General features: G+C 38.5%; 1 long non-coding RNA gene across 1 annotated transcript; it reads left to right on the forward strand.

Annotated features, from left to right (window-relative positions):
* The first annotated feature begins 511 nt into the window (after positions 1-511).
* Positions 512-27,051, forward strand: LOC127525476 (uncharacterized). The gene is made up of 6 exons (XR_007933350.1): positions 512-1,161; positions 1,456-1,686; positions 3,179-6,089; positions 7,881-8,061; positions 13,127-17,845; positions 24,917-27,051. It is a non-coding gene; the product is annotated as an uncharacterized LOC127525476 (long non-coding RNA).
* Positions 27,052-27,427: the final 376 nt, after the last annotated feature.

Here is a 27,427-nt window from a genome sequence, read left to right on the forward strand (position 1 = left end):
TCCTGATGCATCCAAGCTTTATAATGACAGTGTACAGGAACAACAAGTTTGAAGCTCAAGAAAGTGCATCTATCCATCATAAACGTACTCCACACGGCTCCGGGGGGTTAATAAAGGCCTTCTGAAAAGAAGCTATGTGTTTGTGTAAGAAAAATATCTATATTTAGCAAGCTATAAAGTAAAATATCTAGCTTTCGCCAGACTGCCTTTCGTTTTCAACTTACGAAGAAAGTGTTACGCCTCTCGCAGTTTAAAACGCTTACGCTACGTCCTACACCATGACACGACGTCAGTTACGCTTTTTTCACAAGTTGAATATGGAAGGCGTTCTGGCGGAAGCTAGATATTTTACTTTAGTCATACTCGTTTTATTTTATTCATACTCGTTGGTCCCGTTCACTGCCATTCTAAAGCTTGGATGTGTCAGGATATTTATTAATTTAACTCAGATTGTGTTCATCAGAAAGAAGAAAGTCATATACACCTAGGATGGCTTGAGGGTGAGTAAATCTTGGTGTAATTTTATTTTAAAGTGAACTAATCCTTTAATCACTTTTGATACATTTAGATATAACTTTACTTTATATTTAGATATATGTATATATATGTTATACATCTTAAATGGCAACTTGCTTTCCAAGTAAATTTATTGTGTTTTTAGGATGTTATGGTTTTAAACTGGGAAAAAAATAAAATAAAATTGTAGTATATCAAATTAGCTAACATATTTAGCAAACAAACAATGCTGTAAATCTAGTTGTGGTAGATGTGTAAAAACATTTTGAATAATGGGTGTTTACAGTTTTGTGGAAATACGTGGGCACAGATAGTGGTCCTGGTCATCTATTGACCAAAGTAATAAAAGAACACTTTACCATAACACACACACACTCCTCAAGCCTTGAACCTCAGACATCAGATGTTGGACTTTAGTGTTTGGTGACTTATCCGAGTCTCCTGCCCTTGCATGGTCAACAGAGTGAGTGTGTCATTACCATAAATCTATCAGTGTCTTCCTGTGTGTGTGTGTGTGTGTGTCTCTTGTCCTCTTTTAGCACCCTGGGGCATGTTGGACTAATGGCTGGCCTTGTTCTCACCCTGGCTGTTTGCTGAGCTGGGAAGGCTAAAGTCTATAGATAGACAAGAGACTTGGAATGCAAGGTGTGGACAACTGAGATAAAGTTAAGACTGTGTGGACTGAAGGACAGGGTGTGTGTGTGTGTCTGTGTGTGTGTGTGTGTGAATGGATGGTCTGGAGTGTAAAGGTCAGAGAGTCAAGTTCACTCCCTAAGGAAAAACATTTATGGTTTGTAAGTGTGTGTACTGAAGATGTATCTATATTAACCTGCCAGTAATCTGTTTTCCAGTATCCAAGTGCTTGTCTGTGGTGATAGTCTGTAGTTTTTCTCACATTCACATATACAACAGCCTTCACCTCTCTTCTCCTCTCCTCAGGGCATTTGGGCCTTAATCCCAGCGTAGCCTGATGGTTGAGAGCGAGGCAGTGCGTCCAGGCAGACTGGAGCTAATCTGCTGGAGAAAAAAAAGCCTGTCCGTGCTTGCTGTTAACACGTCTCGTTCCTGCTCAACTCTGGGAGCTGTGCAGGGTGACCTGGGTTAATTGCAGCTGCAGAGATGAACAGCCTGGGTCACCTTCTCTACGAAAGAGACGGGGGGAAAAATGAGGTAATCATAGAGGACGGCTGAAGTTGAATCACAGAGATTTTTTCAGGACAGTTCCTAATGGTTGGTAGAGGGCTTTGGAGGGGAGAGGACGGGACAGGTGTGAAAGGGAGGCATCGCTTACACCTGGTATTAACTAGCATTAGGTGATCCGATTAAAAGTGGTCAGTGCTAAATGCAGGTGTAAACGGAGTCCAAAACCACAGGAGTGAAACGGCTTGTTGAATGAGAAAAAACTAGGGTGGGACTTGATTTTTGTCCATCGGGATTTGATTGGATTTTTGTCATTTGCTAATTGCTGCGTTTTTGATTAAAAATTACAAGGGCTGTAACTCACATGAGTTCACAGCAATAACAAAGCACAGTGATCCAATCAATTCCTGATGGACAAAATCAAGTCCCGCCTCTAATTTTTTTTCTTGTTCGATAAGCCGTTTCACTTGGATATACATCACAATAGGGAAGAAAAGAGGATCGCAACTTCTGTTTCATGTCGACTTTATAGCAGATACAATACCATGGGCCAGATTTACTAATAGCTTGTGCTAGCACAAACCCTCTTTTGGCGTTAAAAACTACTGTCGGGATTTACTAAAGACACGCAGTGCAAAATTAGCGCTGAAAAGGTTGTTTTTGCGGCTGACCTTATTGCACATGCATTTGTAGGAGTTTCCCTTTTAGACGCAAAATTTATGGGAGGAGAGTATTTAAATAAATCAACCACGCGATTTACTAATGTTTGTGCTACTCAATTTACTGGTATTTGCACCATTATTTAACGCTTTAATGTCTTTTGCGACATGGCTGCATTTGTTGCTTCTAGGAGGAGACACCGCAGAAAACAGAGAGCGCTTGGTAGAAGGGAGAAAATATTTTCCACTCGTATTAATTTCTTTGGAATATCAGAGGAAGACGTTATCCGTCGCTAACCCTACGCTAATTTGCAGTGCTCTTGGTAGATTGCGTTGGTCATTATGTAAATGATTTGACTGCGTCTGTTTTTTTTAATTTGCGCGTCAGCAGTAGATCACGCGCAAAACTTGCCACTCCCATTGGTGCATTTGTGGAATTGCGCTCTCACGCTAATTTGCCCTGTTTAGTAAATCTGGCCCTGTGTGTCAATATCAATGTATCTTGCTTGATCACTTGTGGTTGGATAACATGGGCTGGAGAAGAACACTGTGGCCAGGATTGAGGCTGTGTTTTGTCTAGTGGTCCTACTGTTTTGTGTTAAAGTGACCCCAGTGCACTCTGTCTACCGCTTAAGACCGTTTTGACACTCGCTTACATTTGTTTCCCCAGAGTCATGCACATACACACACAGGCGTGAACAAGCACACAGAGAAATGCGGCAGGAACACAGTAACCATTTTTCATGTGTTGTAAGCGATTTCAAAAGGCCATTCCATCTTCATTTTACAACTTCATGGTCTCTCTGGTATGTTCTCCATGCCGTTTCACTCTGTCTAAGCACAGCTCTCGCTCTTTCTCTCAGTCTTAAGGTGGTGGGGGTGAGAGGTCAGCATGGCAAGGCTGCAGATTAAGTTTCACATGACTGAGCACCTTTGTTGGGGCGGTCCACTAGAAAGGAAGTGTCTTGCATGTCTGAGTCCAAGAGAAGGATCATGCAGCTCCTCCCTCTGAGTCCTGCGCTGAGATTGGCCACCTTCGCAGCATGCCCCCCCTCACCCCCTAGCCTCACTGAGCATGTTTGCTCGTCCGAGGGGGGTGTTTTGAACTCTGCATGCTACACAATCTGGTTGATCTGCAGTGTCTCAGACCCTTTCATGAACTACAATATGTCTGGCCTGACACATGCTGCTGAATGGAAGGGGAGAGCCAGCAAAAGGTTGCACTTGAGATTGAAGGCATGTTCAGCCAATCAGACATCAGTTATTTTGTTATATATTTTACACAAACTGGTGTTTTTTTTATCTGCCATTTTTATTTTATTTAATTTTTATCTGTTATTAACATATGTGATATGTTACATATTATGCTCATATTAATATTTAGTTAAAAGTAAATGCTTTCATTAAGGACACATGTCATTGAGAGCCACTGTCCTGCAGAGTGTAGCTTCAACCAGCTCCAAAACACCTGCTTGAAAGTTTCTAGTAATCCTGAAGACCTTGATTAGCTGGTTCAGGTGTGTTTAATTAGGGTTGGACACTCCTGATTTAGGAGATGATCTCATTCAAAGTGACTTACAGTATTCTTATAAAAGTGACAGTCCATCTGGAGCAACCAAATTAGCATTATTCTTTTTAGCATGTTAGCATTAGCATTTTATTCATTTAGTTTTAATGATAAAAAGTAGTTTAACAATTAGGAGTTAAGTTATCTGCATTCTGTGGTTAAACATACATTACCATTCAAAAGTTTGGGGTCAGGAAGATTTTTTAAAAAAAGGAGACAAGAAATGAACACTCTTTTGAGCACGGATGCATTTTATTAATCAAATTGACAGTAATGACTTTTACATGTTACAAAAAAATTAATTTAAAATATATGCTGTTCTTTTGAGCTTTCTATTCATCAAAGAATCCTGCATTTTTTGCCAAGAGAAAAATTTCTGTGAACATACAGATCAAACTCAAGTATAAAAGAATCAGTCAATTCCTAATGAAGTTTGATCCTGATCCTGTCCATCACAAAAAAAAACCCCAACATAAACAGCTGCTTACCTCACTTCCTCTAACCGTCCCACCATCCTTATGCTCAACACCTTCATTACAAACAGCGTCAAACCTTCCTGCCCTTTTACATTAACATGTGAACTCGTGAAAAGCCCTTACATTAACCTGTCTGCTAATGACTAAACAATCATTGAATCTCAATGTCTGAAACCTGAATCTGTAGACTTCAGTTTATGAAGTGAGTGGATGAGGTTTGCTCTCTGTTTCTGTCTCGCCCTCCTGCATTAGGGATTTTCTGTTTACACACCCACACCGTGACTATTGGGCCATCAGGGCCGAATTAATTTGAGCGATCGATACCTTCTTCATCAACATTTTTATTTCCTGCTGGAACGGTGGGGGCCCATTAGTTGTGGTGTCTTGTTATAGTGACCAGTGTATTTGTGTTTGAACAGCGATGACACGGCCAAGGTCAGAGAGATATTTATTTCAGTGAAGACCCTTTCCTATAGCCTCTAATTCACCATTCTCACACAAACAAACACACACAAAGTTTATACTGTCCGAGACTTTTTTTTAAACTCCAGTATACCAAAATACCCTCATGTCGTTCCAAACCTGTATGACTTTCTGTCTTCTGTGGAACATAAAAGAAAATAATTGGAAAAATGTCTGTTTTTTTTTTGTACAGTACAGTACAATGAAATTCCTTTCACATGTTTTAGACCTATTTTTCTTACATTGTATGGAGCAAAACAGTTGAAACATTCAAAATGTCTTTATGTGTGTGTGTTCCACAGAAGAAAAAATTCATACAGATTTGGAAAGACACACTGGAAAGACAAAAATATCCTGTTAAATTTACAGCAGTTGTCATTGCCAGAAATTCACTGTAAAAATATGTTGACAATGTTTCAAGTATTACGAGGTGGCATATTGGCAAAATAAATACAGAAGTATTTATATAAAATATAATCATATGTGATATGATTGTGTTTCCACAGCATAAAAATAGGATCTTATGGATTTATGAATAAACCGCTCGTTTTAAAATCTCCTCTGCCTACTGACATTTGTTATAAGATCTGCTTCAAACATTACAATGCTCATGAGAACTTTTGTTAACTCTACAATAAGTAAATCCACTTTACCATCTAATTACTCTTTACCAGCGATGCCATAGAAATATACAGAGCTACCGCAAAATGGAAGTTCAAAAACAAAATTCTAAAGATGGCTGCGCGCTTGTTTCTCTGGCGCATATATTAGGCCTATACTTGGGTTTGTGTGTGTGTGTGTGTGTGTGTAAGTGTGTACTTGCTGACCTCTATACTCAGCCCCAGAAATCAGTATTTGGAGAAGCTGATCATATCAGTGGTCTTGTCTTCTTGGAATGCTGTGGATGGCCACAGGTGCCCATTACTTATCATGCTAAATGATTCGGGTCAGCTCAGTCAACATTCCGGAACTCTCTGAGACAAGACCACTTTGGAAAAGGGGGGAAGATCCCCCTCTTAATCTCTCCTGCCAAAAAGGACCTTCATATATAAGGAACTGAGTTTCAGTATTAAAATAATGGATGTTTATGATCAGCAGATTCAAGTAGATTCTGATGCACTGCTCCTGCAAGGCCCACTAATGTCTGTCTGCCACTTACACATCCAGCAAGTGGAATTAGCGCAGTGGTCCTCCATTTCCCAGTAGTGCACATGGAGTCTCAGTTGCCCAGTTCAGCACTTGGTGCTTTTGAAGGCTTGTTAAACTGAGGTAAGCCTTTTGGGTCATCTACTCCTGTAAATTTGAACCTTTTTTGGTGGGTTACATGTTCTAATTATTTTCAGGATGTGTTTGGAGAATTTCTTCTTTTTTTCTTTCTTTCTTTCTTCTCACTCTTTCTCTCACATTATCAAGCCGACTCTGTTATTGAGACCAGGCCCAGATTCTGGACCCTTGAGATGAGCTGTACTACTTTAAAGCTCTTCTGTACCCCATTACTGACTGTATTTCTGATAGCTCAGCTTTATGTAAATGATACAAATATCTATTCACACAACTGAGCCTTTGCTAAGCTCCGCCTTCTTTGCTACTGTTGCTAACAAAGACAAGCTTTTCAGAATGTATAGGATTTCCATGAACTGTGTGATTTTAACTGAAACGTGCTCATAGTGGTAAAACAACAGTGACATTACAAAGCATTTTTCCCCACCATTTTCTTTATAGAAACGGCTAAATTATACAGTAACGTGAATAAAAAAATACATTTGTCCATATTATTGGATAATTTCCATAAGTTTCCAAGCTGTTTAAACATACAGATCTCTCATAGAACACATTAAGAAGAGCAAAAGCTTGTTTGAGAAAATGGCAGATGGCAACAGTAACATTTTATGGCTCAGTGAAAGGTCATCCTTGTGCAAAAGTACATTTTAGCATACTTTAAAAAAGGGTACTTATTATGGAAATAATATTGTTTCAAAGAATATAACTGTGAACTGCATGTAATGTTTTCAGACAATGAACTGCATGTTAATTGCATTAAATCAATGAAAATGTATTATAGTTTAAAATTATATTAAATGCAATTAGCTGAACTTTAGAGTTCTTTTTGGACCAACTAAAGTAAGACTGTAGTACATTTTACTTTACATCTAATTTCATAATTCTGTTGTTTTTGAAATATGGTTAAAGTGTACAGCCGGATATACTGACAAACATTTACGTCAAACTAAAATGTACTGTAATCTATTGAAACGTGTATGTTATACTGTATTTAAACATATTCGTAACTATACATTTGTAATGATGAAGCTACTTTACACATGCTTTAGTATGTTAGTCAACACATCAAAATAAGTGTACTTCTTGAAAGCACGACAAAAGATTATTACAAAAGATATTACAAAGAGCACTTTATAAAAGTGTACTTACTGTAAGTATGTTAAGAAATGTAAGTACACTTTGTGTACTTGTCTTAACATACTCCATGTGATTTCTTAACATACTTAAGTACACTTCATGTGCCTTTTATTTCATTAATATATTATCTGCAAGTACATTCAATACACTTTAGCACACTTCATTTTCATAAAAGCCGTCATACTAAGGTCATCTGAAGATGTGTATCATATATTGAGGCCTATTTTATGTGTGTTTTGTGTGTTTACTGTACACTGTAAAAAAATATTTTCCTGATTTGTCATCACAACATGTTTTCTTTTGTCAAATCAACTTAGATAATTAATGTAGTTCAGATTACATAATATTTTGAGTTTCTGTTGATTAAATCAATCGCCTTATTGTACTAACTCAAATTTTTAATTTCAATTAACTCAAAATTTTAAGGCAACCAGGTAACTTACCTTTTTAAGTTAAACCAACAATTCTTTTTTTACAGTGTACAAGTGTTCTTTTGTCTCTGGTTCTTGTGGGCACTAAAAGGTTAACCTGAACATGAGAGACTGACTCATCTATATCAATTTTTGTTTGTGAAACAGTGGAAAATGCCCGAAGGCTTATGTATGTGTGTGTGAAATTTTAGTTCTCCTCCTCTTCCCGCAGGCACACTTTGTACCTGAAGCTGAATCGGTCCCGATTGGCCCTTCTTCCGCTTATCTCTCCGGGTTGCTCCGCACCCTTTGCCCGCCGGCGATGGTCACATGCTTGACCTGCTTGACTGGCCTGGACCACACCCCGTCCTACATACCTGCTCCTCACCTGCACTGTTCTGAGTGACACTTTTGTAAGTACACACGCACACATGTGCAGCTGCATGCAAGCCTCTGCAGGAACTGAAAGTTTGAGAGAGCAGGCAGCCCAGCCCAGTGGCCGTTTATTTGCTCTGCCGTGTGTTTGTGAGAAGAGCCGATGATTGGCTCCTCTGTCATTAGAGCACATCGCCGTTGCTGTTAAACCTTCATCCGCTAGATTAAAACGCGGCAAGCCCTTTAATGTTCATGAACTTGCACACTGGAAACAATTACCTAAAAATAACAAAATTATCATAACCTGAGCCCCTCTCTGCCAAGGCAAAGGGCAAATAATTAGTGTGAGAAAGTGTGTTTTCATTGTGTAAAGCACACATGCAGTCGGTCCAAATTGCCAGTGTCTGTGTCTCATCTGGTCAGTCAATAAACTTTGCTGTAAAAAAAAAAAAAAAGAGAGGCTGAAATGCTTCCCTAGCAAATTATGCCTCTGTTTTTCCGTATCAAATTTTCCACCATCGCCTACTATTTAATCTTTTCTTCAAACGCTCATTAAACTCCAATGGTAATGAAGATTTAATGAGAACTCTTTAAACCTAAAGCAAACCTGATTTTATTTATTTTTATTCCCTTCCTTGATTCTAAACATTTTAGCCTCTATTTAAACTTGGTATTAAGATCTGTCTCGGGTGATCCAATCACAAGTAGTCAGCCGAGGAACATTATTGTTTACAGCTGATAGTAACACTGACCTTAGATGTGTCAAATTTCGATGGGAGGGTCTCAGATTTTTGGTAAGATTTAAAAAAATGTTTTTGAAAGAAGTGTCTTATGTTCAACAAGGTCTACATTATAGTAAAAACTATAATGTTGTGAAATATATTACAGTTTAAAATAATTGTTTTCTGTTTTAATATATTTTAAATTGTAATTTTCAGCATCATTACTCCAGTCTTCAGTGTCACATGATCCTTCAGAAATCATTCTAATGTGCTGATTTGGTGCTCAAGAAACATTTCTTATTATTATCAATATTGAAAACAGTTGTGCTGCTTAATATTGTTGTGGATCATGATCATGATATTTTTTTTCAGTCTTTGATGAATAGAAAAATCATTATAAATGTCTTTACTGTCACTTTTGATCAATATAATGTGTCCATGCTGAATAAAAGTATTAATTTCTTTAAAAAAAAAAAAAAAAAAAAAAAACATTTTTACATAAATTATGTATTGTGATTAAGCACAAAATAAATACTAAAAATAAAAAGTAAATAGTATATTACTAAAATATAAAACAACATAAAATTAAATAAAATATAAAAATAATAATAAATAAAAAATAAAATAATATAAAATATAAAATAAATAAAATAATAAAATAAAATAAATAAATTAAAATAAAATAAATTAAAATAATAACATAAAATAAAAATGAAATAAAGTAAAATAAATAAAATAAAAAATAAAATAAAATAAAATAAAATATAATATAAAATAAAATAAAATAAAATAAAATAAAATATAAAATAAAATAAAATAAAATAAAATAAAATAAAATAATAAAATAAAATAAAATAAAATAAAATAAAATAAAATAAAATAAAATAAAATAAAAATGGTCACCCAGAATGAATCTTAAAGGGTTAGTTCACCCAAAAATGAAAATTCAGTCATTTATTACTCACGATCATGCCATTCCAGACCCGTAAGACCTTTGTTAATCTTCGGAACGCAAATTGAGATATTTTTTGTTTAAATCCGATGGCTCCGTGAGGCCTACATAGGGAGCAATAACATTTCCTCTCTCAAGATCCATAAAAGTACTAAAAACATATTTAAATCAGTTCATATGAGTACAGTGGTTCAATATTAATATTATAAAGCGACGAGAATATTTTTGGTGCACCAAAAAAAACCCCAAAATAACGACTTATTTAGTGATGGCCGATTTCAAGTCAAGTCAAGTCACCTTTATTTATATAGCGCTTTTTACAATGTAGATTGTGTCAAAGCAGCTTTACATTGATAACTGGTACATTGTTTGGCTGCACAGCAGCTCTTAAAGAATAGTGTCAATGCAGGCAGATCAAAGCACTGTTGAATATCAAAATGTCAAGTCAAGTGTCCCCAACTAAGCAAGCCAGAGGCGACAGCGGCAAGGAACCCAAACTCCATCAGGTGACATCAGGTGGCAGACAAGTGGCAAATTGGTGTTAAAATGGAGAAAAAAACCTTGGGAGAAACCAGGCTTAGTCGGGGTGCCAGTTCTCCTCTGGCCAACAATGCTTTGTTACAATTCAGGTTGCTATCATAAGTCCAATAGGATCGCAACATTAAAAGTATTTATTTCAGTTCCATCCAATTGAGGATCGTATTCATCACGGCGGTATGGACGGTTGTTGAGGAACTGTGTCGTGGCTGTCGTGTCGATGAGGCCCTCACAGGGGATGATCTAGTTGACTCAATCTCTGCTGATACTTCAGGGCTGCGTTGTGGTCGTGTCAAGGTGCAGGTCCTTGGTCTCACCTGGATACGGCCCGGATCCGGTTGACTACGGTGAACCTCGGGATAAACAGAAAGACTAATATTAGCGTAGATGCCATTCTTCTTCTGATGTAACGAGTACATCAGGTGTTATAGGAAGTGTTCCCTGTTCCGGCTGACCTAATTTATGCAGCCTAATAATCCTTTAACGGATTTGGAAATATAAATTGGTAATGTGTTATGTGTATGCCAGGTTAAAGAGATGCGTTTTTAGTCTAGATTTAAACTGACAGAGTGTGTCTGCTTCCCGAACAATGCTAGGAAGATTGTTCCAGAGTTTAGGTGCCAAATAGGAGAAGGATCTACCACCTGCAGTTGATTTTGATATTCTAGATATTATCAGCTGGCCTGAATTCTGAGATCGCAATAGACGTGAAGGACTATAATGAATTAGGAGCTCGCTCAGGTACTGGGGAGCTAAACCATTTAGTGCTTTGTAAGTAATTAGCAAGATTTTAAAATCTATACGATGTTTAACAGGAAGCCAATGCAGTGTTGACAGAACTGGGCTAATATGGTCATACTTCCTGGTTCTAGTAAGAACTCTAGCTGCTGCATTTTGTACGAGCTGTAGTTTATTTATCAGGCGAGCAGAACAACCACCCAGTAGAGCGTTACAGTAATCTAGCCTTGAGGTCATGAACGCATGAACTAACTGTTCTGCATTTTTCATTGAGAGCATATGTCGTAGTTTAGATATATTTTTAAGATGGAAGAATGCGGTTTTACAGATGCTAGTAACATGGCCTTCAAATGAAAGATTGGTATCAAAGAGCACACCCAGGTTCCTAACTGACGACGAAGACTTAACAGAGCAGCCATCAAGTGTTAGACAGTATTCTAGGTTATTACGTGAAGAAGTTTTTGGTCCAAAAATTAGAATCTCTGTTTTTTCTGAATTTAGTAGTAGGAAATTACTGGTCATCCAATTTTTTATATCAGCTATGCACTCTTTAATTTTGTGAATTGGTAAGTTTCGTCAGGGCGCGAAGAAATATAGAGCTGAGTATCATCAGCGTAACAGTGAAAACTAACGCCATGCTTCCTAATGATATCTCCCAAGGGTAGCATGTACAGAGTGAACAGTAACGGTCCTAGTACTGAGCCTTGTGGTACTCCATATTGAACTTGTGATCGATATGACATGTCTTCGTTTACTACTACAAACTGATAACGGTCAGATAAGTATGATTTGAACCATGACAATGCAATTCCACTAGAGATACAACCACGATCTGATGATAAGAGCAAATCATTAGTAACTCTAATGAGAGCAGTCTCAGTACTATGGTACGGTCTAAATCCTGACTGGAAATCCTCACAGATACCATTTCTTTCTAAAAAGGAACATAGCTGTGATGATACTGCCTTTTCTAGTATCAAAACACTGCTTCAGGAAGCTTCGGAGCATTATGAATCAGCGTGTCGAATCCGCAGTTCGGAGCGCCAAAGTCACGTGATTTCAGCAGTTTGGCGGTTTGACACGCGATCCGAATCATGATTCGATACACTGATTCCTGATGCTCCGAATCTTCCTGAAGTAGTGTTTTGAAATCGGCCATCACTAAATAATTCGTTATTTTGTTTTTTTTGGCGCACCAAAATATTCTCGTCGCTTTATAATATTAATATTGAACCATTGTACTCACATGAACTGATTTAAATATGTTTTTAGTACCTTTATGGATCTTGAGAGAGGAAATGTCATTGCTCCCTATGTAGGCCTCACGGAGCAATCGGATTTAAACAAAAATATCTTAATTTGTGTTCCGAAGATCAACGAAGGTCTTACGGGTGTAAAACGGCACGAGGGTGAGTAATTAATGACAGAATTTTCATTTTTGGGTGAACTAACCCTTTAATATCAGGTGTAAACTTGGTAGTAGTAATGTGTGTGAAGATAACCCTCACACTCTCAGTCTCTTTTTTCAGGAGAAGCTTCACCTTCTCTTTCCATCACACCTTTCAGTCGTTATTTTACCATTGTGACCCCGACTGACAACAGCCCAGCTCACAGGTGTGACGGTCACATGACCCTGAAGACCATCCTTCTCGGAGAGCACCTTTCTCTCAGAGGCTGTAGCGGTATGGCGGATGCCTGAGGATAGCGGGTTGATTGACAGGTTGTGCGGTGTGAAGGGGAGGGTCAGGGGCAAGCCAGGGGCAGTAGTGGGGGCCTGAGTGACTGACGCTGGCTCTCCGTGTCCTCCGGGCTCAGGGATTGAATGTCAGTTTCTCTAATAACGGGTTATAGTGAAAAGGTCAGCTCCAGTCATCTGACCATGAGAATGGAGAGAGAGAGAGAGAGTGAGGGAAAAAGAGTGGGAGAGAAAAAGAGAGATGAACGCTATGCCAGGGGCGGAAATTGATTGTCTGGCAGGGGGAAAGGAAATGAAGAGAAAAAGAAAAATGGAAGGCCGGTAAGCAAAGAGAGGGAGAGGGGTGGAGGACAGAGGGGTGTCATGGCCAGTCTCAGATATGCATGCCTGCTTTTTAAATTACCATCAGCGCTTTATTACACTCTCCTCTCTCTGTACCCTCTCTCTGACTTCCACAGCACCTGAGAGAGGACTTCCTACTCACACCATTGCCACTAAATCTCTGCAAAATAAAAGCAAGAACATCCTGTGAATACCAAATCAGCCACGGCTAGGCCCACGCGGAGTCTGCAGAGCTTCAGTGGTTGCTGCACAACCATGGACAAGTAACAGCTTTTGGCATATATACTGATATTATGCAGTGATATTATTTGCTGAAAATTGCTTTAGCTAAATATGTCATAAACAACTTCGGGCCATTTTCCATCGATTTCCTCTTTGATATTTTGTTAGCTTGGCTCAGTTTTTTTCCAGGCTTTCTAACTGGCACCAACATACCAAAAAGGCTCCATCAATCTCAACAACTTGAGATTTTCTAGTAAACAAAACATGAATTTCTTTGAATATCTATTCATTTAATTCTACTTGTATTGAAATTCCATTTGCAGTTCTGCATCATGTTTGCTACCTCAATTTAAAATTCTGTTCAAATTTAAATTGGAATATAAAAAGAATTTTCATCAATTCTGAATGCTTCACAATGCAGTCTGACAAATGCAATAATGTAATTTGACATATTGTATTTCAGATAATTTAATATTGCTTTCAGCTATGAATAAGAGTGTTAAGACATATTAAAAACATAACATTTTAAAGTTGGCATTAAATGTAAATTCACCCTATCTATTTTTAATGCATCTTAATGATCTAATTGTGAATGATTCATTCATGCTATGGTTTATTTATTTATTTATTTATTTTTTACCTTTTTAATTAAAATGTCATAACTCAATCTACTGGTAGAACTACAGACTTTTCTCTGGTGACGTATGGTGGATTTCTCCAATAATTTAGTCCACTTAAACACCGTCCCTTTCTTACAGTCAACCAAGAGCTCACATTCAGATCTACCTCCATCTAATAAACAACCAATGGATTTAACCAAGTCCCCATCCTAAATTTTTGATAATCCGTTTCACTTGGATGTACGTTTCAATACTGAAGAAATGAGCTGTTGCTACTACCGTTACATTCTGACTTTAACACGTTTAAATCTTGCAGAATTTCTCAGACTTTCCTGTAAAATCAGTGTGAAAATGCAGAGCAGATTCAGTTCAGTGATGCAATCAGCATAGCACCTACAGCACTAACTGCTCTTGTATAATTGGGGTCTGTGATTGTGGTGGCTGTGTATTCCTTCTCTAAAATTAAAAGTATCAGGTGACACATCAGCTTTATTAGCATCCATTAGTGCTCATCTGAAGCCTCTGGGACTCAGTGGAACAGTGGGTCTCTAGTTTTCAGGGCCTCTTTGGATAGCTTTGGCCCTTAGCATTTCTCCACTGGACTAAACACGGCCAGCTCTGTCAGAAACAGCTCTGCTCTCCAGTTACAACCACCAGCAATGACCCACAGGGTGGGTCAAGTGCTCTGCCCAAGGTCACGGTAGGAGGGCAGAGGTGTGATTGGGGGTGGTAGCTGCAGGGAGGGGGTGGACAACCTCCAGGGACCTGTTCCATATTGAGCCAAGATGGTGTGCAAGACACGCAAACTGAAAACACCCTTAATGAATGAGTATTGCTGCTGCTGGCTGTTGGAAGTTCATTGAGAACTCTTGTGAGATACATTTTAAATATGTTTTTATCAATTGTCATATGCTAGCAGTAGATGCTAATGGACTATGACTGTGTCCGAAATCGCCCCCTATACCCTTAAATAGGGCACAATTTTAGGGGACAGCCATTTGTTGTTGTGTCCGAAACCACAGTGGATGTTATCGATTGCACTCATTTAATCCCATAATGCCTCGCAATAACGAGTGTACAACCGATGTTCACTCAGCGCCTAGAGAATACCCATAATTCACTGTGAGGTTCGTGCCGAATTCCCACGTCTCGCCAGAAGATGACTCCCGTGGCTGAATCGTCCATCCTTCCATTTTTCAAACCGCTTGACGAATATCGGTAAAACGTAATATCATACAGATATATATTTCTTCTTAATTGATTATTAAATTATTTAATCAAGGTCTATACATGCAAGTTTCCATGAGAGTTCAAGATAAATCTTTTCATTACTACTAGAGCTGCCATTTTGCTAAGTTTCAAATGATTAGTGAACAGCAAGCACAAACTATGCAAAGGCAGCACTCAGTGTACAAATTCGCTCACTCGTTTTCATTCACTCCTTAAACTGGACTATATTAGAGGACTAATGTGGGGAATAGAGTGAGAGTATAGGTTGAACACATCTTAATTATAAAATAGACTAGCTAACAAACACTAAAAGCCAGTTTTGCCAATTTGAGACATTTTTCACCAAATGTTTCTGCTTTCTAATGATAATTTAGAAATGAGCTATTTTAGCTATTTTAATTATACTTAAGTTCTTTTTTATTTACATGCACAGTAGACTGCTACACTTTTGACTATTTAGATAGCATTAAGACGGCAGAGAAAAAAGTATGAGCAGCAATTCAGAGGTAACTAGTTTATAGAACATGTATTTAAAGACTGGTTTTAGTCTTTTGAGAAAAATGTATAAAGGTCTGACAGATTTATTAGCACAAAGTATGAATTTGAAGTATTTGCAAATGGCTTTTGTCACTCTCTCCTTATAATTAAAAAAAAACTTTACTATATTTTGATTGAGGGAGTTTTTAATAACTCTAAACGGAAGGAAGCGTAGAAAATGCCCACTTCACATTAAAGACTACATTTGCAATTTTTTCCCAAGAAGAAAAATGACCAAAAAGAGATAAGGGAAGAAAGAAGAACTGAAAAAGAGTGGTAGCAGAGTCCCCACCTCTTAACACACACACACACACACACACACACACACACACACACACACACACACACACACACACACACACGTTAATAACAGGATATTAAAGAGGTGAAATAATTAAGCTAACAAGTGAGCAAGTCTGACTAAGCTGTCTCCTAAGGTCCGATATCGATACATTAGCTTAGACAAGCGCAATACATTTTACATGGGGCCCTGGGAAAATGATTGATCAAGGCATAATAGCAGGCCCCACTCCTCTTCCGCCATTAGCTGGGTCAAGCTGGCAGGCCAGTTTGTCTGGGCATAGGTCAGAGCCATGCTATAATAGCTCTGCTGCCATTACCAGGCAGTCTGTGTGAAAAACTACCATTAATTAGCATTACACAGCTTCACACACACACACTACTCATTCAGCTCTCATTGACTACAGACCGGCCAGAACTCTGGCCTTCTCTCTCAGTGCCAAACACAGGCACACAGCCATCCTCTCATTTGGACAGATAGAAAGAGATGTAGGGAATTAAGGAGAGAGAGAGAACGGAAGAGAGAGAGACCCGGGGTCTGACTGGCTGCCCGCTTGCTACTCCCGTTGGTTTCACTGGCTAATTGAATTGGCTTGTCAACAAAGCCGTTGTCATTCAGTAAGTGAATTTGTTGTATTATTGCGCATCACAGCTGCTGCAAATTGTCTGCTATTTCCTGGAGGCAATGGCAGCCCCCATGCCCTGTCACAAAAAGCATGAGATACCAAAAAAAAAAAAAAAAAAGGAAAGCAAAACAAATGAAAGTAAAAAAGCTAAATGATATAAACAAACAGAAACAACAGGGGCACCACAGACAGCGAGCGAACAGAGGGAGATTCAGGGAGCAGGGAGATGGGCAGGTGTAATTGCAGCGCTGTTGTTTCAGCTGGGATTCAAAGACAGAGCCCACACTGGCACAATGGCTGTGCCCCCTGGCACTGCTTGTAGGCCTGTCCGTACCCCTACCCATTCAAAGAGCTGGCTTTATCTTTCTCAATCTGTCTGTCTCTCACATACACGCATACAAAACTCTCGCCCATTGATGTGGCCACTGGGCTCTTTGTCTGTTTCTTTGAGGTGCACTCTTTTTTTTTTTTATGTTGTGCTGGCCGCTATCACACGTCTTGGACTTACCAAAACCAACACCTAGAAAAAGCAGATGGAAAAAAAAAAAAAAAGCTTTTAGGTATAGATGTCATGTTCATGGGCATTCAACTCTGATCTTGTCTGATTAATATATATATACTGGTATTAATTCTGTCCCATACCACTAATAATGTGACAACAGTGGCTCAACCTTAATGTTATGAAGTGATGAGAATACATTTGTGTGCAAAAAACAAACAAAAATAATGACTTTATTCGACAATTTCTTTTTAACAGCTACTTTAACAATGTCTTTACTACCTTTCTGGGCCTTGAAAGTGGTTGTTGTGTTGTAGTCTATCGGAGGCCAGATAGCTCACGGATTTCATCAAAAATATCTTAATTTGAAGATGAACAAAGGTCTTACGGGTTTGGAACAACATGAGCGTGAGTAATTAAAGGGGTGGTTTAATGCCACTTTTACAAGATGTAAAATAAGTCTCACATACACACTCCAGAGTGTGTATGTGAAGTTTTAGCTCAAAATACCCTACAGATCATTTTTTATAGCATGTTAAATTTATCACTTTTTGAGGGTGAGGAAAAACGCTCCGTTTTCATGTGTGTCCCTTTAAATGCAAATGAGCTGCTGCTCTCAAAAGGGGGCGGAGTTTCAGGAGTTTGTGTTAGCACTTAGCAGTGCCTCACATTACCTCACGCAGACTCCCTGAAAATGTAAGAAACTGTTCAGCCTTTTATGTTCAAAACGGAGTGTGAAAATGATGGAGAGACTCAAGAAGAAGTGACAACATTTTGAATGCAACAGGACACTTCTGAACGGTTAGTTGATGAATTTATGTAGCTGATGTGGAGTTAACTATCTTAAAGTCATTGATTAGCATATTCTGTCATGATAATCTATAGATGGCTCATTGTAACATGCTTACAGAGCCAAAGAATATATGCTGCATGAAGATAGAACAGGTATAGTTTAGTTTAATTACGGTTATAACTTGTCATTTTTTCATCTTGCTTTTATGACATGCTATTGCATTTGTGTTACGTACTGTAATGCAGTAACATGGCCTCACCCCCTTGTGTTCTCGGGGGCGGGGTTTATGTAAATTCTAGGGTTAGTGATGTCACCAACCCTGGAAGAAGCTCATTGTAGTCCCTACCAGTCGTTTGTTGTAGTCCTTAAACAGAGAATACTTTAAAAGACAATATCTCTGTTTGCATTGAACTTTCAGCGCTGTAACTTTGCAGATACTGTTTATGCTCAAGCAGCAACATTACACACTAACTAAAGTTAAAAAAGTGAAATTGCAATGAACTACCCCGTTAATGACAGAATTTTCATTTTTGGGTGAACTAACCCTTTAAGTAAGAATTAGGTTAAAAATATAATAAGTATTAACTAAAAAAGTTTAATAAATAAATATAAAGAGTATAATAAAATATCACATTTTGATGAATACCGATAAATTAAAATATCTCTAATATTCGCCGATAACTAATATAGTACTGATTTGTTGTGCACTCCTATTTTCAATGAGGGAAAAATGACTGAGCACCTAAGTGTGAGAACAGACACAAGGATTTTGTTGGTTTACCTGCAGTGGCCTGTAAAACCATCAAGGCCAGAGTGACACTGGTAGCTTTAGCCAAGTTAACCCTGTCCTGACCCAACCACCACCCGCTTCATCACCCCCCCACCAGCCTCCACACAGGGCATTCATTACTGGTACGCTGCACAACCTTTACGCCAACTCTGTTCGTTGGAAATGACTATGTCTGTGTGAATCAATCCTGTGTATAACATCACTGACTGCACAAGCTGAGGATTTATTGGATGTTTGCTTGTTTCTCACCCCTATAGTAACTATGTTAGGTAGTATATGTGTGTCACTGTGCAGTCCACTCAGCCATGGTCACATTTAGATGATCTGCTTCAGCGGAAGGCTTTTAAAAGGCCTTCAAGGCCATGACCTGATTACCGGACACTCACATACTAATCCGCTGAGGGCAGCCACATGACACTCTCACCATCCTCCTCTCCCTCCCCTTCTCCTTCTCTCTTTCCTCCACCCACATTTTTAACCAGAGTACCCTTGCTCTGGCCTGACAAGGTTACGCCACTATGCAGTGAGTATCTATTGATTTCCACCATCAAAGATCCCTGCAGCCAGAGACGGCTTTGCTGCTTCAGATAACACTCTGTCTTTCTTCTTTAAATCTCTCTCTCTGTCACACACACACACACACACACACACACACACACACACACACACACACACACACACACACACACACACACAGAAAAAAAAACATGTCACAGTTGCCTCAGATTTCTGTCTCTAACTTCTCTCAGTTTACATGATGTGTCTTGTCCAGTGTTTAGTTTTATTAGCTTGGCCTTAGGGACTGGCCACCCTGGGGTCACATTAACACAGTCATTTTTCTCAAGTGCAAGTTTGTTAATAGCTGTAAGTGAATTATACATTGAAAGACCAGTCTGTTAACCTTAAAAGAGAAAAACATGCTGCTACCTTAAACATTTTATTGAACGCTGTCCATTTCTGTTAATAGTTATCGTTAGTGCATTCTTCCATCAATGCAGATGGAATTCGCAATACTTATTTAATGGCGCTGCAACAACTCTACTGAATCTACAACACGAAACAGACAATGACTCTTATGAACAAGTTCTTTTTAGTGAATCAACAACAGCATAACCAGGGGTGTCCAATTCATGAACAAATAATACTTGTTAGCTGATTCTTTTGAGTGAATCAAGAACATGCAAGTTACTGATTTTTTTTTTACTAACATTTTTCTTACTTTTATGAGCCATTTTTTTAGTGAATCAAATACATATAATCAAATACAGGCCTACAACTAATTGTAGGGCTTGAATTGTCTGACTGGTTGTTCATATCACATAAATGGAATATCTTTTTTCTCTATATTTTTGTTTATTGTTATTTAATATATAAAGGTTTTAATCTGGATGTACTATGTCTGCCACATTGTCATTATCATGACCTACAGCATCAGTTGCATCACTTCACTGCCATTCACAAATCTTCTCTCATGGCCTCATGGGATAGTAAAGTGCACACTTCAGAATCTTGCTGGTAGTAGTGTCATTCATATACTTTTTACCTACTGTTTTTATGAATACTGTGAATTCTGACATACTCTTTTTTTTGTCTGCTATATTGGGAAGTTTGCATATACAGATGTAGTCATACAGTCTGATTCCCTAACAAATGACTCTTATGAGTTCTTTTTAGTGAATCAACAACATACAGCACAACCAGAGTAGTTCGATTCCCAAACAATTGACTCTTATCAGCAGGTTCTTTTTAGTGAATCAACAAAAGACCGCAAGCAAGATGAGTCTTATGAGCTAGTTCTGTTTAGTGAATTGAACACATACCTTGCCACTAATTGTAAGTCTTCACTATAAAAAAAAATGCTTGGTTAAATATGGACAAACCCAGTGATTGGGTTGTTTTCACCCAGTAATTTTTTTTCCAACCAATTTTGGGTTCATTTTAAGCCAGCCATATAGTAATTTTTAATCAGTAAACTGCTTCACAAATGAGGGTAAGTTCAACGCTGGATCTGCACAAAATTTGCACATGACGGCACATGCTAGTCGATGAGTTGAATCAGCTCCACAGTAACTACATAAATTTATTCACTAACCGTTCAGAAAAGTCCAGATGCATTCTAAAAGTTCTAACTTCTTCCTGAGTCTCTTCATCAGTGTCCGACTCCGGTTTGAACAATGTAAAGCTGACATTGTTAAACCTTTACTGACGATGGAAATTTTGGCTGCGTGAGATTCTCCAGCTTTGTTGTTGTTGAGCAACTGGAGCGCGAGCTGTTAAAGCTCCACCCTCTTTTGAAAAGCGCGCTGAGAGTGGCAGCTCATTTGCATTTAAAGGGACACACACAAAAATGGCATGTTTTTGCTCACACCTAAATAGGGGTAAATTTGTGGGGTATTTTTAGCTGAAACTTCACAGACACATTCTGGGGACACCAGAGACTTATATTACATCTTGTGAAAAGGGGCATAATAGGTCCCCTTTAACCCAACCGCTGGGTTTGTCCATATTTAACCCAACTTGGGTGGTTTTTAACAAAGCATTTTTCTAGAGTGTTGAATAAGCTTATCTTAATGGTTATTCAAATGACAACTTGTATCTAAAGATATACATTATGAGTTTTGTCAGCAGTATTTTATAAATATTAATAAATAAAATATCTTTCCACATTTTTTTGTAGAATTGTTGTTTAATATATGAGCCTAATAACAGTGTTGGATTTATGCTGCTTCTAAAAAGAATGAGATAAATCATTTAAATGTATTTAACACTTATTAATTATTTAACAATTTGATCAATTGACAATCTTTTTTGGTATTTATTCCATAAAAAAACTAAAAGAATTTTCAGCGAAACTTTTAAGGTATTGGTAAGAAGAAACCAAAACCGGAAAATCATCAGAACCCATTCCTAATAATGAAAGTAATTCCTTTATACCTAGGAATGAAGAAAAAGTGCATTGTCGGGGTGATGCAAAGTAAAAAGGTATACCAAAAAGTGGCACCATCCTTGTTTAGCACTCACAAAGGGGAGAGTGTGTCCAAATTTAGGTTTAGAAATTATTCATAAGATTTTAAGTCATGGCATCATTCGCTTTTAGGGAAAATGAGATTTTATTATGCGGTTGCTTATGAGCGACTCCCACCCCAGACAGAGGAATGAATGGCTTAATGCCAAGGCCAATTGAGAGACACTGTTGAGGGCCAGGGGGTAGATTTTCATAAATTATTCATCATTATACAAAATAATCCTTAGCAGGATTGGGAAAGGGGGCTGAAGCGACGGTTGGGACTGGAAGCTGTTTTTTGGTTGGGGGGTGGAGGGGTGTGTGTTTGAGGATTAGACATAAATATGTCTTTCATAGCATCCAGGTCCAAACAGTCTCCTCTGAATATAGTTTTCTGTGGCTGCAATGTAACGGTCATGATGGCACTGGATAGTGGACATATTAGTTGTAGATGTTATAGAAGTGCGTGATGACCTGGTTGAGCTGAGTGTTCATTCTGTGAAGTGGCCCCCTCCAACTGGAGCCCCAAATTCAGACACTGTGCCTGAGAGACCAGACACTTCATCACGACCCGGGGTGAGACCCAGACACACCCCGCCATACAATCACATGGACACACACCAGGGCGCACCCTCACATGCAATCGTGCACACACAGACATGTGACACACATACGCTACAGACAAACCCCACACCCATGTTAATAAACATTTACTCGTATGTTTAAATGTAAAGAGTGAAAGAGAGAATGAGAAGAGAGAGACTGAGAGAAAGATAATACTAATAATAGTTGAGGACATATAATATAACAATGCAAAGTTAGATGGCGTCATGTAAGCTGTTATGAAGAAAGCTGTTCTACTCACTTTATCATTTTGCATTGATACATAACGTGTTATGCTTTTAACAGGTAAATTTAACATTAGATAATAGCTCATCTAACATATCTAAGTAGTTGATTTGTGCATTCAATGCTTAGAAAAACAGTAAACCAAAGAACCATATTCGTGGAATGTGTCTGCATTGCTTCAGTGTTTTAGTCTGGAATCCAGGATGATATGAAAACTTCTGTTTCTCAAGGACAGAAACAAAAAGTTACTCTTATTAACACTGCAATCTAATTCAATTTGAAGCCATCTGCTACTGCCGGCATGCAAAGCCACACAGAGAACCATCACCCGTTCCCTGATGAATCCTCAAGTGGGAAAGTAGAAATGTCCTTCAGTTGTGACTCAGAAGCTAATGGACTGTACGCATGATCAGTACTGTTTAAAAAAGCACATCGAAAACCTAAGAAAACAAGTTCACGAAACCATTCATTTCTTTTATTCAAGTCAACTCCCTGCTAAAAAGATGAATTTCAGTGGTGGTCCAGACTCGTTTATGCTGGGGCAGTATAGTCATGGTAGGGACACCAGCATCAAAATAAATACTGCTTACTCGCTTACTTTTTCTTCATGGCTGTCTGATGCTAAGCCAAACCTTCTCTGTAGACTTTTTTTTTTTTTTTTTTTTTTTGTGATTTTAAAAAAATTATACGATCTGAAAGACTTCAGATCGTATAAAGTTTACTATCCTGTTACCAAATACATACTCTTTATGACATATGAAATCGTGCCTTGTGCTTTAAGGGTCATGTCCAAAGGAGCATTATCAAAACCAGGTGTTGAAAATCATCTCGTTTCAAAGTCAGTGGGAACCCCCACTGCTCAAATATCCGTTTGTGTTCATCTCCATACAAGACCTTAAACATCTGGTCCTGAAATATCACAAAAAAAAAAAAATCAAGAACAATGTTCACTGATGGAGAATTTAGCATTGGAGCCAGAAAGCGGCTTTTAGTCTTGAATCAGAGTGATAATTCTCCCCTGTCACCCATTGCACAGGGTTGTAATTACTGTCCCTCTTGTGTGAAAGGCCTAGACTGATCAGTCTCCCCCCGTTGGCTCACCTCTTCTCTGTAACTGTGAACAAATGGCCTGAGAGAATCCAGAGCTCCTGTGGCCTCCTAAAGGGCCCTTGATTTATGAAATTACTGCAAACATGATTGAGGTAGTGGTGATGATTATTGTAATAATAGAGCCACTTGATGAAAAAGAGTCAGCGCTAAACTAGGCATACCTAATGAGGACTCGCAGATTGGGGGATGCTTGTGCGAAGAGTGTTTTACATGAGAATGAGTGTGTCAGTTCCCTCTCTCCCTCTCTCCATAAGAAATCGGGAAGTAGTTTGGCTGGGGTGAACCAAATGCAATGTGGGAACTAGCAGCGTTCCCGAACACCCCCTCCCCCCAACTCAATTTACCGCCAAATTCAACTGCCCATCATCGCACTTTCTTCAGATAACCAAATTCAACACACATTTTAACCCTGAACTCTACTGGACTGCAGTATAATGAAAACACAACACTGTTTTGTAAGCTTCATTGTAGCTCAAGTTTGTTTATCACATTAGCAGTAAAACTTAAACTTCTTAGAATTTATTATTATTACTATAGAGTAATATTGTGAAATATTATTACAATGTAAAATAGCTGTTTTCTGTTTTTATATATTATAAAATGTAATTTATTCCTGTGATGGCAAAGCTGAATTTTCAGCAGCCATTACTCCAGTATTCAGTGTCACATGATCCTTCAGAAATCATTCAGATATGATGATTTGGTGCTTAAGAAATATTTGTGCTGCTTAATATTTTTGTGCTGCTTAATACATTTTTTTCAGGATACTTTTGTAACATTATAAATATGTTTGCTGTCACTTTTGATAAATGTAATGTGTCCTTGCTGAATAAAGGTATTAATTAAAAAAAAAAATGTGTTAAATAAAATTAAGTTAAATGACATCCAGACTGAAATCATCATGTTTACGAAACAGATACGTTTTAAGAGAGGATGACTGTGCAGGGACTCCCCAAAAAACTTGCTAAACCTCATCTCCAAGCCTTGTCTGCACCCCATCCTGCATCCTCCAGCACCCCCTCCTGCCCAGGCTCGCTGGACCAAGCAAGAGCGGCTGTGTGTTAAGAGCTATTGAATAATAGTGACCTTTAATAAAGAAGGGGATCCCCAGACTTCTTTCCCAGACACGCACTGACCTTTCAAACCAGACGAGGGCCAAGAAAGGAGGGGGCAGGGGGCAGGGTTCAGAGGGGGGGTGGGGGTTCTCTAGGGTTTCAGACTGTGGACTTTGAACTGGCTAGTCCCCGCTGTCCTGTTGTGTGTTTCACTCTGCCAGGGATCTCTCTTATCCCCTCCTCTTTCCCCCCTCTTTTTTATTGTGTTCAGGGAGTGTTCTGCATGCTGAGGCCTGAGCTGCCGGGCCTGAACCCTTGCTAATCAATTTCTCTGTGAAGACGAGTTCAGAGGCAGGACGAAGAATGCAGCCCGCGCTCTCTGACATCACTGGCTTTGACACTTGTGTCATTTCAGACAACGCTAAAGGATTACACCAAACAAGAGCAAAGACGCACAAGAGAGACGGTGCCAAATTTGAACCCCTCTTTGTTTCAAGACATCCCCGGCCCATGAAAAATAAACAAGAGAAAAAGTACGTCGCGGGCGACACCTGACACTGAATGCTAAACTGTCACTCCGCCCCAGCCATTCATTTCGAAAATGCTGAAGTGGGTTGCCATGTCCTTTTGTTATCTTCCTCTCTCAGACAAAACAGCCCTGTACACTGTACACTGGCCCTTAATGAATACCTATTGTCCAAACACTTCAGCTAGCTCAAACAGCCCTTTAAGATGCCCATGAAAAACTGGGTTGGAGATAAAGCCTTGGGTCTGCGTGACATTCCCTCCTAGAAAAAGAGGTAAGCTCCTTCAGACGACGCAGACGCTGAAGGTCATGTGAAGGATCTTGCGTGGTTTTCTCTCCTCACATATCAGCGCTTAGGAACAATGGCATGCATATGAGCGCCAAGAACCATCTTGTTAGCTCTGACCTAAGCAATACTTTATTTACCATTTACAGTGTAATTTTTTTGCATCTTTGTCATTGAATATATATCATTTTTTGCTTTTGTTCTTTATCTGTTATCTATATTGTCATTGCTGGTGAATGTCATGATGGTTCCATTCAAAAGTCGAGTAAGGGCAAAACCATTAAAGACCCACTGAAATGCCTTGGAACATGCAGCTTTATTCACTGCGTTTACGTAATTTTCAATGAAACAGGAAGACAGGGCGGGATATATCTAGAAGCTCCTCCCATTTTTTCAAAATAGCCAATAGCGTTTCACCTAGATCACAGCTCGGCCAGAGCTGTTGAGTTTGTAAAACCCAATTTTCCTCATAATCTCTAGCTCTTTTTTTCCTCCATATTGCTTTAAAATATAGCATTGTTTGTATAATTCAAATGTGTCCGTACGTTTTGTGGTCTGTGCTGACTCGCGCATATGATCCGCTCTGTGCCCTCTGGACTTGAGCAGACTGTGTTCACGTTGCGGCGGTTCACGTGACACTAATATGAAAACGAACTTCATTCACGTCAATGGAAAACATATTTACACTGTCTGAATCGTTCCTCTATATAGTGCACTATGTGCCATTCACCATATATAGAAACTAGTAAATGTGTGAACAAATGACCAATTTCAGCCGCAGCTTCAGCGTCTGTTTATAGTGTAGGAGGGGGCGGGACTTCAGATTCTATAGAGCATTTGATTGGACAGAAGATTTGATGAGAAGCTGAAGTGTGCAGTGATGTCATGAAAATTCATGATCCAGTTTTAAATGCTTATATCTCCTAAATGTGAATTTTGTCATTGCTTTGGAACACACTAGCTTATACATAAACTTAAGTCTAACATATTCATACTAAAAGCTAAAAAACGTAAATTTTGATTTCAGGGGGACTTTAAGACCAACTGTAGAACAGTTTTCATGGGAAAGGAAACAAATGATATCTCTTGAACGTCTCATTTGTGTCTCCCAAACACCAATTAAAAGAAATGGAGATACTTTTACTGAATTGCCTCTTAGATTTTTCTCTTGAGAAAAAGACCTCAGTAATCTCATGTTTCTTAGAGCATTTCACAAGTTCTCAACAATCAAACATCTGAAATTTCAACTCATGAGGTCCTCATCAAAATCTTCTAACACTAAATGAGTTGAGCTGATGACATCCACATTCGTTTTTATAGTGCTATACTCTTATTTTATGTCAACAATTTTGACATTTGTGATTTTTATTTGTATAATTTAGCTCTATAAGAGCAACCCAAAGAAATACAGTTTCCTCTGGGTTATTATAAGATAATAAAATAATTCTTGTGGTCGTGTCTTGCACATTCTAGTGTATATGACATGTATGATATGTTAAATACATGACAGCTGGTATTTCTTTGTTCTTGATTCATGTCTGCACAGGTGTGCTCTGTAGTACAGTATGTACTTGATATGGTACAAGGGTCTTTGACACTTTATTTCATACTATACAGTATGCACGAGATTCCACTGACCTTGGTCAACTGGTACAGTGTGTATGTGTTTCCTTTCATCTGACTGCACATTCTGGGATGGTTAGTTTATGGCTATATATTAAAGCCTAAAAATAACCATTAGAAATGTCACAAGAATAGATAAGGAAGATTCGTTTATGGTTATAAAAATATTGCTATAAAAACAAAACCTAAAAATATCCATTATAGAACATTCTGTTTAGGTTCTCTTTAAGTTGTCTCCAAAAACCTCCCTGCGGTGTTCAGTGAAGTTTAGTTTTTAGTTATAAAATAAAACCTAAAAATAACCATTACAGAACGTTCGGTAACACTTTATTTCTATAGTCCACTTT

Source organism: Ctenopharyngodon idella, chromosome 13 (genome assembly GCF_019924925.1).
Source record: "Ctenopharyngodon idella isolate HZGC_01 chromosome 13, HZGC01, whole genome shotgun sequence".
NCBI classification, from domain to species: Eukaryota; Metazoa; Chordata; class Actinopteri; order Cypriniformes; family Xenocyprididae; genus Ctenopharyngodon; species Ctenopharyngodon idella.